Source organism: Maniola jurtina, chromosome Z, assembly GCF_905333055.1.
Source record: "Maniola jurtina chromosome Z, ilManJurt1.1, whole genome shotgun sequence".
NCBI classification, from domain to species: Eukaryota; Metazoa; Arthropoda; class Insecta; order Lepidoptera; family Nymphalidae; genus Maniola; species Maniola jurtina.
In genome coordinates this window covers 5,044,937-5,057,892 of record NC_060058.1, presented here as the reverse complement: position 1 = coordinate 5,057,892, position 12,956 = coordinate 5,044,937, and the positions used below count along the sequence as shown (strand labels likewise).

At 36.1% G+C, this 12,956-nt stretch overlaps 2 protein-coding genes across 6 annotated transcripts in view; both read left to right on the top strand.

Moving 5' to 3' along the window:
- Nucleotides 1-12,956, top strand: part of LOC123880599 (neurocalcin homolog) — a 101,052-nt gene that overhangs the window by 47,926 nt on the left and 40,170 nt on the right. The window lies entirely within an intron of this gene.
- LOC123880600 (neuronal calcium sensor 2) overlaps nucleotides 1-12,956 on the top strand; it is a 99,242-nt gene that overhangs the window by 58,183 nt on the left and 28,103 nt on the right. Inside the window, exon 1 of one of the 4 annotated variants that reach the window (XM_045928800.1) lies at nucleotides 11,581-11,670. The exons of the other annotated variants lie outside the window; for them this stretch is intronic. The gene's annotated coding sequence lies outside the window, so the exon portion shown is untranslated. Of the gene's footprint in view, nucleotides 1-11,580; nucleotides 11,671-12,956 lie in introns of those variants that run through there. 4 annotated transcript variants of the gene reach the window in all.

The window sequence follows — 12,956 nt, the reverse complement described above, 5'->3', positions numbered from 1 at the left end:
AATTTTTGGGGTTCAATCATATTAATTTAGGTTGTTAGTCGACTTATCAAAAGCGCTTTATAAAAACTTGTACGCTTTGTAAACCGAAGTGGATTTCCATTCGAAACTGTAGTGGTTTTATATGGTTAACGAATTAATAGTTAATAAAAAAATGTTTGGTATGTTTTAGACAGGGCTTTATATTTTTGCTAGTAAATATTATTGTATTAAGATAATATAATTTCAAATTTGCACGCTATGGTATGGTAGATTGTGGCTCGAAGCTAAAACAATTGTATTTAACAACTACGAGTAATTATGTGGTGTGTACAAGGTGTGTAGGATAATTCTTTAGTATGTGGGAGCTATATCTCCCTTAATTTGGTCTGGAACCAATATTGCTATCTCATTTATGACACAATTCTAAGCTAATAAATATAATAAGAGTAAAAGAGATAGATCTGTTTATCTGTTTAGCCGTTAAGTAGACCAAGTAAATAGTAGAATATCGCCGTTTACAAACTACGACGTCGTGTTACGAACACTTGCTAGATTGCAAAATGCCGAAGGCAGTTAATTATTGTTAGGTGGGTTTTGTCAAATTGTGGGTTAATTATATCCTATCTGCGGGATGAAGTTAGTATAGCGCTCACTCTGTTAGGCCCTATCATTTGTATGGGGTTACGTAGTATAGTGGATTGGCCCCAAAATAAAGTCTGGTCACCCTGACTCCACGCGGTCTAATCTATCCCTAGTGTTTTTGTAAAGCTGAAGACTTAAACAAAACCTTTGGAGAAGCCATTTAAAAAATCTTGCTATACTAATTACATACTATCGGAACCCCGAAATCCAATTGCCCGGCATTTTACAACAATGTACGTATCAAATGTGCTTGCAAAAGAGTAATTTGCGGCGGCTTTTTGTAAACCGCGGATAAATCGTTATTGAAATCCATCGCTTATCCATACTAATATTATAAATGCGAAAGTGTGTCCGTCTGTCTGCTAACTTTTCACGGCCCAACAGTTTAACCGATTCTGACGAAATTTGGTACAGAGTTAGCTTATATCCCGGGGACGGACATAGGCTACTTTTAATCCCGGAAAATCAAAGATTTCCCACGGGATTTCTAAAGACCCATCCGCTCAACCGATTTGTATGAAATTAGGTACCGAGGTAGCTTGCGTCCATATTATTGACATAGGCAACTATTTATTCCGGAAAACCAAACAGTTCCCACGGGATCTTCAAAAACCTACATCCACGCGGACGAAGTCGCGGGCATCCTCTAGTATTACAAAAATATAAAAATCGAGTTGATAAATCGTGTATGTAAAGACTGATGCATTTTATAATTTGCCTTCGGCGTTTTGCAATCTAACGGCGTTTGCAAAATCCCGTCGCCTTTTGTAAACGGGATTTTACTATTCGCCTGCGACACATGACAACCTCCCAGTCGTCTGTTTGCTGTGAATTTCCACCGGAAATGCGCACTAGTCGGTGCAGAGAAAACTTAGATGTTCGCCTGCCAAGTTTCGATCTGTGAATTGACAACTTGGTCAGCTTTCCCCTCGTCTTTTATTTAATGTGCTTTATAGGAAACGTTTGTGACTGTGATTTGTGACTTAGCTTGATAGCACAGAATTTTAAATAGGTATTCTGAATCGATACATTCTTTAGTCGAGTAAGTAAACTCCTTGAATTTTTTGAGCCTTTACTTTGTATAACTTGATGGCCAGTGTCATGTTTGGTTTGATAGCTTGTAGAGCACGATTTTTGTTCAGAATAGCCGTTTTTCCTTGCCTTATCATTTTTTTAAATATAAAAGAATGGGAATGATGCCTAGGTAAACAATAAATGATTTCTAAGTCATTATCAAATAGAGGGTCTCCCAAAATCGTAAATTCTACATTCACCGCTAGTTCTAAGGTTGTTAAAGATTTTAAATTATCATATCACAAATTATCATCTGTGTATTTCATACTATTTTCCAAACGACGACGTTTCCGACGTTTGATAAAAAGTCTCCGATTCGACTAGTAGTAATAATAAGAAATAATTTATTTTTAACATAGTTACTATCCCAATTTTATTAATAATAACTCTACACCATCGTTGCATATTGTATTGTGACTACAATTTTATTATCATTCTGCTCTCGTTAGTATATTCACAGCTGCTGCAATTTTGTATTAATTAATTCAATTGTCTGTCACGTCTGGAACATACCACCGGATTGATATTATTTTATTAACCCCCGACCCAAAAAGCGGGGTGTTATAAGTTTGACGTGTGTATCTGTGTATCTGTGTATCTGTCTGTGGCATCGTAGCGCCTAAACGAATGAACCGATTTTAATTTACTTTTTTTTGTTTGAAAGATGGCTTGATCGAGAGTGTTCTTCCAAATCCAAAAAAATTGGTTCAGCCGTTTAAAAGTTATCAGCTCTTTTCTAGTTTTCTTGTAGAAAAGAAGGTTAGATAATCCTTAGGTTCATAATATTCAATTGTCAATTGACAAATGTCAAGCTGTCAAGATGGACGTTGCCTAGATATACATAATTATTTATTTGAAAATGATGTTTTGGAAAACTCAGATACTTTGGATCGTAGGCGCGGAATAGTCCAAGAAAATCGGTTCAGCCGTTTGAAAGTTAGCTCTTTTCTAGTTACTGTAACCTTCACTTGTCGGGGGTGTTGAAAATTTTTAATTTACACTTGTTCAAAATATTTTGTTTTTTCTCTCTAATGTAACTTTCAACTGTGCTGCTGAAAAATGTAAATACTTAGCTTTAAAAAATGCGACTGCACGACAGCGCATCCAATGTGTGCTTTGCATTATTCGCTTACATAATGTTTTTTGCAGTAAAACTTCTCGGGAATCTTAGGACACGCTGCCGGGCACTATGGATACAACATCTAAATAAGATTAATTAAAAAGTTAATGATCGGTATTCTGACAGTTTACTTGCTAACTTAGCGCCTTTCCACATCGCCACGTCACGACATCTTCGACGTGGAACCCCAGAATAAACAAACTATAGCGCTTCTAAAATCAATACGTTAAATGGTGCGGTGTCACGGCGCGGTACATTGACGTGACGTGCTGTTGTGCGGTACGACAACATCGCCGCGAAACAAAGCGTCGCACGTCGTCGTGTGCATTCAGTATTTCTTTTCGTATCTTTTTTTCAAACATCTTCTTAACAATATCAGGAGTAGAATACGTCTTGTGGGTCCTATCTAGAAAGAGACTGCTATTTCACTAATAACACACATCTAATATCTAAAGGAGTGAGACAGGGAGACCCGCTATACCCAAAACTCTGCTCGGCAGCTCTAGAAGGTAAATTTAAAAATCTCGATTGGGAGGATTTCGGCATAAATATAAACGGTGTAAAACTAAACCCCTTAAAATTCGCAGATGATCTTGTTCTGATATCTAACAACAGCTCAAACATAAAAACTATGCTCCAACGGCTGGCCGAAAAGACCAGAGAAATAAGTTTATCCATGAACAAGTCAAAACCTAGGTAATGACGAATAAAGTACAAGAAGATATAGAAGTAGATGGAGAAAAGATAGAATATGTCACACAATACATCTACTTAGGACAAACTATCTCTTTCAAAGACCAAATTGACCTAGAACTAGAAAGAAAAGTGACTTGTGCTTGGAAAAGGTACTGGTCACTAAAAGAAGTTATGAAAAGTAAACACTTTCCTATAGCAGCCAAAAAGAAAGTATATAATATTTGCATTCTCCCATGCCTGACCTATGGTTGTCAGACATGGGCCCTCTCGCAGAAAAACTTGCAGAAGCTTAGAACTTGTCAAAGAGGAATGGAAAGAAGTATGTTAGGTTTCACTTTAAAAGACAGGAAGAGAGCGAACGTCATAAGAAATACCACTAAAGTGCAAGACATAATTGAGACAGTCAAAAGGTTAAAATGGCGGTGGACAGGACATATGACAAGGGAGAGCAACGAAAAATGGACTCCGAAAATAACCGAATGGCTACCTCGAGACGGACAAAGGAAAAGAGGGAAACAATACAGGCGATGGGAAGACGACATAAGAAAAGTAGGAGGAGCAACATGGAAAAGGATAGCGCGTGACAAGCAAAGGTGGAAGTTGCTGGAAGAGGCCTATGTGTCAACAGGACATGCTGGCTAATAATGGCAATAAAGGCTATAATAATAACAATAATCATTACATAATTTATTTACAACTAGCTGATGCCCGCGACTTCGTTCGCGTGGATGTAGGTTTCTTAAAAATCCTGTGGGAACTCTTTGATTTTCTGGTATAAAAAGTAGCCTATGTGCTAATCCAAGTTATAATCTATCTCACACACTATACACACACACACACACACACAAACACACACACACACACATACAAACTTTTGCCTTTATAATATTAGTGTGATAATCTTACTGAAGCAATGTGTTTTACAAACCACAAATATATACTAATGTGCAATTAATTACACTACGTTTAATTAATTATATTATTAACATTGGCTGTTCAAATTGAAAAGCTAAATTAATTATGTGAGGCTCTCAGGCTAATTGAATAAATCTTGATAGGTACCTACTACTGTGACGTACATTAAACAGAAGCGCTTTAAATTTGAACTTGCATCAAACAAATACACAAGTCTAAATTAAAAATTTATAACACCCCCGACAAGTGAAGGTTACAGTAACTAGAAAAGAGCTGATAAAACGGCTGAACCGATTTTCTTGGTTTATAGCTAAGAACACTCTCGATCAAGCCACCTTTCAAACAAAAAAAAAACTAAATTAAAATCGGTTTATTAGTTTAGGTGCTACGATGCCACAGACAGATACACTGATACACAGATACACACGTCAAACTTATAACACCGCTCTTTTTGGATCGGGGGTTAAAAATAGCCTATATTTTGTATATGGTTGTAAAAAGAGTATTTTGATTAGAAGTGTAATTACACTATTCGCCAGCTCTTCGTAATCTGAATTAATATTATTTAGAAAGTGTGTCTGTCCATGTGTCTGCTAGCTTTTCACGGCCCAACAGTTTAACCGATTTTATTGTTTGGTTCAGAGTTAGCTTACATCCCGGGAACGGACATAGGCTACTTTTTATCCCGGAAAATCGAAGAGTTCCCACGGGATTCTCAAAGACCCATCCGATGAACCAATTATATGAAATTTGGTACAACAGTAGCTGTTTTTCCGGAACTTTTTATTCCGGAAAAGCATAGTGTTCCCACGGGATTTAAAAAAAAAACCATAAATTCACACGGACTAAGTCGCGGATACCACCTAGTATTATAATATATCGAATCGAAGCTGTTCACTAACTAGGAATCGCAATAACATGTTTGAGATTAACTGCATCTATATGTGGGTGTGGTAGTTAACAGGGCTCTCTCCGTCACTCGCTTCATACAATCGTAGTTCCAATTTCATTTGAATATTACCAAAGTCCATGAAATTTTGCAGACATATTCTAGAAACTAATTCTTATTTGAAAGGTGGCTTACCTTTCAAACAAGAAAACTAAATCAAAATCGGTTCATTAGTTTAGTAGCTACGATGCCACATAACACAGATACACACGTCAAACTTATAACACCCCTCTTTTTGCGTTGGGGGGTTAAAAGGAAAAGTCTTGATTCACTCCCTAACTGAGTCATCAAATCTTGGAAATTGAAAGCTGAAATTTCGCAGAGAGGTTTCCTTTATAATGTAGACAAGAAATAAGGCCCAGATTTTTCGAATTTCCCATGGGATAGGGAATAAAGAGGATTGATATTTTAGCTTTGAAAATCCACCCAAGTGAAGCCGGGGTGGGTTGGCTTGTTGGCTAGTTAAAAAATTTTTTCTTCATTTATTTTTGGTTATCTCCTTTGTAATATAGTCAGTTATATAACATAATGCTGACTGTCTTTTAATTGAATTGCTTTGTATACACACGTTCATACTTTTCTTTTCAGTTTTTAACCAAGATAGATTCTCGCATGAACCTACCAAGTTCTAACTTTTGGAATGAAAAACGTTCGTCAAATGTCCTTTGACAACTCTTTAAAAATTTGACAGATTTACACCATCTCAAGTGGCTTTTTATTTTTACTTTAAGACCTGATAGTGATTCCGTGACGAAGACGTGCTACTACCGTTAAATGAGAGCAAGAGCGTGGCACAGCATAGCTTGGCTTGAATTACTTCTTACCTTCTACACCACATTTCTTCAATCACACTCCGTCTGGGCACAGACGTGGCCAGTTAGCAAAGGCACATCTCAAAACAGTTCAGTTGATACCTTTATTTAATTTTGATACCTAAATCTAGACAGGAGGTATAGCTACTCTTATTATTATGGCCTATATATTTGGATAAGGTTTCTGACACGCGTCTAGTTTTTGTCCCTTATCAAAGGGGTTGACGCAACACGCCCATGTCTACGTTGTCACTCCCTATTCAAAGGCTTTCAAAGATCTATTTTAATGCATAATATCATTTGGTCTATTTTGCGGGCAATATATGACAGAAACTTATGTGTTACCTGTAAGATCAACCATCAGAATGACGGTACATAGATTATTTTGCAAACGGATGCTCTTAAGTTACAACAATAGCTGTACGAAGGAAGGTTGTATATTTCGGTCACCTACAACTAGGGTAATGACCAGACGTACTCATAAGTAGGTACTCAGAAATGAAAAAAATTGCGCTTGATCGAAAAAAAAATCACCGGTTGACCACAGAACTTTAGTAAGAAGATGGCACTGCGTGATGATAACATGTAGTATTTATGTAAACCACTGTGTAAAGAAGACCTTACCTATATTTTTATTGTGATTTATATTTGATGTAGAGGGAGCAGACGCGGATTATCACCCAAAGATGGCGGCGAAGCGTTAAAAGGTTTACTTTAACGGCTGCCGTGAAATTTAACGATGGCATTAATATAAATTTTATGTCTCAGGGTACCTACTACGTACTCAATAAGCATGTCGGGTGTCTTATAGACACCTTGTTTCATGTTACAGCTGTGAAATAAGAATTGCATCAAAGAATTTCTGATATACAATATCATGATCGTAGTCATCGCTTTTCTATCAGTTCGCTCTGTATTCTTTTGAGCGCGCCGATCACAGCTACGTCATCAATTTGCCGCATACCATCAGCACGATTGTTTTTAGTCTGACCATTGGCCAGTCTCAAAAATAGTATTGAGAGTGCCTTTTTTTTCTCTCTCTCGTCTGGCTTTACACTGATTAGCCAATGTCAAGTTTGTAGTTATTTACAAGTTATTGAAATTATATGTATAAGTAAAGACTTCGTCTATGCCGGCGCCCGCCGACATACACGCGGCGCCCCTTGATCGCTTCCCAGTCAGTTCCACCAACAATAAACACCAGCAGAACACAAAAACCGGCCACTTCTCACAAAAACACTCCCAAAAAGCACCGCACGCGCGCCAGCAAACGCCACAGACGAAGACGAAGTCTGAGAGTGCCTTTATACCTTGCTTTTAATATGATGCTCTATGACATGATAGATACACCAATGTCTTGGCCTCGGAAGAGTTATTCAAGTAGAATCTGTAGAAGTTTGTGCCTAACCCGCAAATAATTTCCATCTATACTATAATATTATGATGAGGATTTTTTTGATTGTCTGTTTGTTTGTTTGCTTGTTTCCTTGATTTTAAAATAATTTTTTTATCATTAGAAAGCTACTTTATCCCGAAGTAACACAAGCTATTGGATATAAAATTTTGCCTGAGCGAAGCTGGACGGATCAACTACATAGTTAAGTTTATACTTAACTACCTACATTATCAACTTGGTAAATAGTAATCCGACGAGTTCAAATCGATTGCTTACTTTACTAACATGATCCTCAATATTTCTCATACATTATAAATTATAATAACCCCTCGACGGATAGCTGCTTCATTTTATTTATTTGTATTAGCTAGATTTGTTGACAAAGCAAGAAAATTAAAAGAGTTTTAGTCCTGAAGAGTCCCAATTTTCAACTCGATAAAAACAGACTGTGGTTGGCAATAAAATACATAAGGTACCATTTGAAATTAATTTCCTACTTTGAAATGAGTATCGTATTTATTTGTTTTAAGGTTTTGATTACCAGTCTAAATGTATGCATTACCTAACTGTCGTTTCTTCATATTTGTCATAGCCCTCATTAGATTCTACCTATTATGGTTCACGAGATTCAGCCTGTTGACAGACAGATGGACGGACGGACGGATTTTCCGAAATTCCACCCAGACGAAGACGGAGCGGGTCAATAGTTACTTTAGTTGCAAATAAGTAAATATATTTGTTTTCAACTGAAAGCGCAACCAATTAATTAGTTTCAATAAAATCATGGACTTGTTCAAAAGCAATAACCTTTTGATTTTCTGATTGAACTTCAGTCGACTTCAAACAAATAATGTAGTTGAGTACAAGAGTTGAACATTACATTGGTCAATTAAATCGCGTAGGTTTGCTTCTGTGGCTACCTGTGATAAAGCAAATTAATTATTTTAACTAAGTGAAGCTCATTAATTTGTGAGCTTGGTCTTGTATTGTAATGTGTAATTGACCAAAATTGAAAATTGCGAGTAAAGTTTCAAAAGGTACTGGTCGTATTTGAAGAGTTTGAATATTATGCAAAGAAAAATATTAATAGTTCTACTTCTAACCTAATAAAACATAAAAAAATTGCGGTGTACGTTGAAAACAATGGACTATTGTTATCATGAATATAGAATTAGTACCCTACGTTATTATAATCTATCAAAGATATAATGGCAACCATTTTTTTTACATATTTAGGTCGATGACATCTGATGAGTGGTGTTTGGTGATCATGCAGTACCAATTATCAAAAACTTCCTTACCGCTATTATAAATGTCTGTCTGTCTGTTTGCTTAGTTTTTACAGCCTATCCGTTTAATCAATTTTAACCGGTTTACATCAAGAGAATCAAAGAGTTTCCACGGGATCAAAAAATAATAATCTAAATCCAGATGGATGAAGTTACATTCTCCATCTATTTGAAATACCTATGCCTATCTTTTATCCTGGAGACGGAGATAGACTGCTTTTTATCCCGGAAAATCAAAGAGTAAGTACCCACGGAATGTATTAAATATCCGAATCCACGCGGACGGAACCCCTCTCGTATAGAAATAAAAAAGGATTCTTAACTATAACTCAATAGAAATTAAATACGAGCTACTCCTCAACTTATAGTACAATTAAAATGTTAATTGTTCTTTCCACTGCTGCCCACTACAGATACGATTAGTTTACAACCTCATTTTTCCGAGACTAGCTTATTTTCATAACAATAGAAGATAATAAAAGAAAACGAACTTTTCAACCCTGGAGTAGGCGCGTGATTTACTGTTGTTACTGCATTGCTATAATATTCTCAAAAACCTATTGGAGCAAGTTTTCTGACTTCTGGCTAGGTATTTTAAGTTTGCTAGTTACTCAATCAACTCAGGGCTGAAGGGCTGGGTCATGTAGGTAAGTTTTATTTTGAGAGCCTTTCAGATTGGGGTAACTATTGCATTATCATATTTATCATACCGCGCCCCATTTCATAGTCCAGGGAATTTAAAAAATTCAATCTAAACTTCGAAAAAATTCCTGAAAAGCTGGATTTTGATATGAATCCAAATATATTATGGCTGTTCTAAACAAAAGATTAAAAGTCCTCTTCGATCCGAGTGCCACTAAAAATTTTACACGGGGTTAATGGTTTACCACCACGAAAGGGTTTTCGTGAATATCTCAGTAATGGTCACTTTTACAGAAAAAAAAATATTAAGTTTGCAGATTAAAGGTACTTGAATCTTTAAAAGTGTTGAGAGTTGAACTCTACTATCTAATACAAGTTGTCACAAAGGCGCATGCTCGAACTATAAATACTTTTTAACTCGTTATTTCTTTCAGCGTGTTCAGTGGCTTAAATGGGTATATATTCAACGTATTATCCGAACCCGGTAGCCCGGTTCGCCGATGGAGACTGGAGTACTCCAGTTTCTATAACGTAACCGCATTGACGCGGGGAATATGTATACGTCATTGCTCCGCGGAGTTCGCTCATCGCTATTTCATGTACCTCTACATCGGAATTTTAAAAATTCTTTTGTAATTTTTCCCGATAGGTATTCGATTTCATAAGCTTGAGAGATTTTTATTAAATTCCGCGTCTAGCTACTGAACCACTACCTAAATTGGCGGTTTTAACAAAACGAGCTTGTTGTATACCTGTTCATGATTTATTGAATTTTGCTGCGGCATATCTTCGAAAATTTCATATAATGAATATGTGTGAAAGAAGTAGTCTGAACGGTTTAATAAATCCTAATAGACATGATATTCGGAATTTTGTCAACATCGCGTCATATAGAATTCTATCAAAATAAATTCATCTGTAAACATTCAAAAGCTCATAGAATTTAATGAACGATAAATTGAGCTTAGAATTATTGAATTGATACGTCCAATGTATCAATCAGAAAGGCCTTAAAATAATGGCGGATTGCCAATAACGTATGACGTGTCGATTTTAGTATAGGTATTTCGTAAGTGTAGGTTACCAATTATGATAAAGCTAAATTGGTGTATTTCAATTCAATTCAATTCAGTTTATTTGCCGTTTTGATTCGTCTATAGCTGATGTTCTTGGTAATGGTAGCTGATGTTGGACTCTATTTTAAGTTTTCAAACATCAAGAATTATTTTTTTGTCTACGTATTAAAACAACAACAGTAACAGTTAAAGTAACAAAATTATAATACTTCTTTTTAAAAGTATATTTTATTTCCGTCGAAAAACGTGAATGGTTTTTCAGCTACTTCTAACTGACCGATTTAGTTGTTTAACAAAAATGTATGGTTTTTGATACTAAAGAGCGATTCTGATGACGGAGTTGTGATGCTTATTACATTGGAACTCTATACAAATGCCATGATAGTCGAATTTGTACTCATTTGCTTCGTACGATAGCAAGATAGGGATGTACGATGGGTACGAATCACACTTCACACTAATATTATAAAGGTGAAAGTTTATGTGTGTATGTGTGTGTGTGTGTGTGTGTATGTTTGTTACTCCTTCACGCAAAAACTACTGTACGGTTATATTATTTTTTACTATTTTTTAATTTTAAAATGGTAGGATTTTTGAGGTCCACTTATTATGTTTTGTTTTATGTGCAAGTTTCAATACACATGATGACAAGACACGTATGAAGCGAGGTGAAAGTTGGGCAATAGGCATTCACCTTAGCTCCTACCTTCTTTCATTACTGCAGATCGTAGCGGTGATGACATCCCAGCCTCGAATATGTAGATTGTAGATGAATTGTTTTCATCTTAGTTGCTAATTCTGTAGTTGTGTAGAATTGCAAGATCTCCCTCAGTTGCTGATTATCTAGTTAGTGGTCACTTGCCCTCAGTGTTCCTACGACTTTTATTATCATCCATCATAGTCCTACGGTTATCATATATCATGGAAGATGTCTCCTGGTCGACGTATGCGTGCGCAAAGTTCTGTCGGCACTTCAGCAGTTAAACAAGAGCTATCTGTGCGAGTAGACGTTCTGTGTAACATACGTTTACATTGTTATCCAGTAGAATTGGTTGCAGTGTGCAGGATAAGATCCTTCAGGTATTTAAATAATAACGGTCTTACCACAAAAAAATTATCTAGCGTTAAACGCGTGTTTATTTTAAACTTGACAGATTTTCCCATGCATAACTGTCAAAATGTCAATTAAGCCATCAGTCAAACTTTTTTGTGGTAAACCGTTAAAAGCTTTTGATACTTCATTGAAAGAGAGTATTGAAATTCAGACTTTAATAAAGAAACTTTTACATTTATTATGGGTTCAGAAACTACTAAATCTATTTAATTAAGCGTTCACAGTGAAGTGAAGTGAGCTTAATCAAAATACGCTTTTATCCAGCATAGTAGCTTCGAGAATAATAGGATTAATATTTTGCAGCTTTCCATATGTGTTAACAATATTTTAACCCCGTTCAAAATTCATACAGATGAATAGGTTAATAACACGTCAGTTAAAATGTATACTATCTAAAAAACCGTCATCAGTATGTCTGACTGACTGACTGACGGGCTGATCATCAACGCACAGCCTAAACCCCGTAAGGTTAGAAATTTTAAATTTTGACCGTAGAAAGTTCTTTGGGGTTGAAAGTTTATATGGAAATCCGTCATTTTTAAAATTATATCCATGAAGCTAGTAGTTAAATTAAGACAATGTATTTGGTATCTTGAATACAATACCAACATTCTTGACCCGCAAGGTACTTTTCAAAATAAGTACCAAAAAACCCCTGTTATAAGTACTGCTTCTGTTTCTGCATACCGCGATCATTGGTACTTGGAATTCATAAAATCTTTTCTAAGTAGTACATGCTCATGCCCCTTAAGCAGAGTGAACTAGAGTGAGGGAACTCGCGGCTCGATCCTGAATGAATCCATTAGTCAATTGCTTGTCAAAACACGCATAAGGTATATGGTACCGTAGCCATGCCCCTTGCTAAAAATTTTAGTGGTTATTATAACTTAAATGTTAGTTTTTTTCCAAAATTGTCTAAAACATTTCCAAATGATTTTAAAATATCTGTATCGACAATACGCTCTTATAGTTTATTTTGAAAATGGCTGTGGCAAACAGACATCCAGACAGACACGGGACTGGACGAAATGCATTGCTATTGAAAATCCCGTTGCTCTTATAACCTTCACAATAAACTCCACCCCGCCGCCGTTGGTATTACTGAACAAAGGGTATGTTTTATGGCTTCATTACGAAATTTTACCAGAAGCTGTCGTTGTAAAAACTTTATGCTCTATAGGTATTTATTTCGATAATAAGTTAGTCCTCAGCCGCAATCTTTCATGGTGAGTCAATATTGACGATGCCGTCT